This window comes from Polypterus senegalus, chromosome 1 (genome assembly GCF_016835505.1).
Source record: "Polypterus senegalus isolate Bchr_013 chromosome 1, ASM1683550v1, whole genome shotgun sequence".
Classification (NCBI taxonomy): domain Eukaryota; kingdom Metazoa; phylum Chordata; class Cladistia; order Polypteriformes; family Polypteridae; genus Polypterus; species Polypterus senegalus.
In genome coordinates, this window is record NC_053154.1 from 491,734 (window position 1) to 492,956 (window position 1,223).

At 48.6% G+C, this 1,223-nt stretch overlaps 1 pseudogene; it reads right to left on the bottom strand.

The window, feature by feature from the left end:
* Positions 1–236: 236 nt before the first annotated feature.
* Positions 237–388, bottom strand: LOC120519957 (annotated as a pseudogene).
* Positions 389–1,223: the final 835 nt, after the last annotated feature.

A 1,223-nucleotide genomic window follows, 5' to 3' on the forward strand; every position in this document is an offset into this window, starting at 1 on the left:
CCACAAAATTGACAATGGTGTACCAGGCCTGTTTCAGAACCACACTGGGTCTCATCTCTGGGGGAGATGCCCCTTCTCTGCCTGGGGAAGCTGAGGAACATTGCCACCTCCCAGTGGGTTGGGATGGTAAGTGTCAGTTGCATACCACGGGTCTGTTCTTAGGGGGAAGAAGGGGCCTGGGTCCCTTCAAACTCCTCAGCCATGCTAACCGAAGGAGTGGCAATTGATCAGAAAGATGACCCTCAGACTGGTGTGGCTCCAGGAGGGACCTGGAGTGGCAAGGTGTGTTTGAAGTGTCGATGATCAATGTGTCTTGCAGTTCACATTAGTTCTCACAGTTAGCTGCGTCCTTCATTGATGCATGAACCAAGTGATCCACCACCAAGTCCGTCAATGTCAAAGGCACAATGAAGAGGCAATGTGGTGGTCAGCACAAGTGGTTGGGTGCTTGGAGTTGGAAGGAAGTTTCCCCAGGAAGGACCCCCCGCACATGGGCAGTGGGGTTGAGTACAGAAACTCAACAGAGTGCTCTTGGCAGATGCCCTCCCAGCTGGCTTTCACTCTACGTAGAGGGGGAGTCGGGCCTAAGGCAGTTCTGGGGAGGGAGAGACGAGGTGGTGGCCTCAACGGGTAATGATCCTTCCATAGATTCACCTATGGAAACCTTGTTATGACTTTAACTTCCTCTAGATAGTCAAGTTTCATTTTCTTGGTGCTCCGCCAATGGTCGTGAGCGACAGCATCTGGGCTGATTCGATGAGCTTACTAAACCATCTAATTGATAATAGAGACGAGCAGTGTGTACAAAGGGCTGGGACTTATTCGATGAGAACTTATGCCCTGCACTTACTGGGAATTTCTCATTTGTGAGGAACAATTGCAAGTCCTGGTCACCATCACGAATCTGTGCTGGGTAGATCCACATCAATCCATTCAGTGTAGCACGTGTGCAGTCCTGGACATCTATGGGCATCACAGACCTGTTATTGTTCAATCTGATGTGGCTGAAAACCACTTGTCAGGCTAAGAATTTGGTTGCAGACCGGTTGGGGATCGCGTTACTATTCAGCAGGAGGAAGTTCTGTTTTATTATTGAATTTAACCAGACAAATCACTCAACCATGAACAGCCATGCACCAATACCCACCTGGATCTACCTGACTCTATGTTGTTAGGGACCAAAAATTACAGGTTAGAGGAGATAATTTTATATCATTGAATTT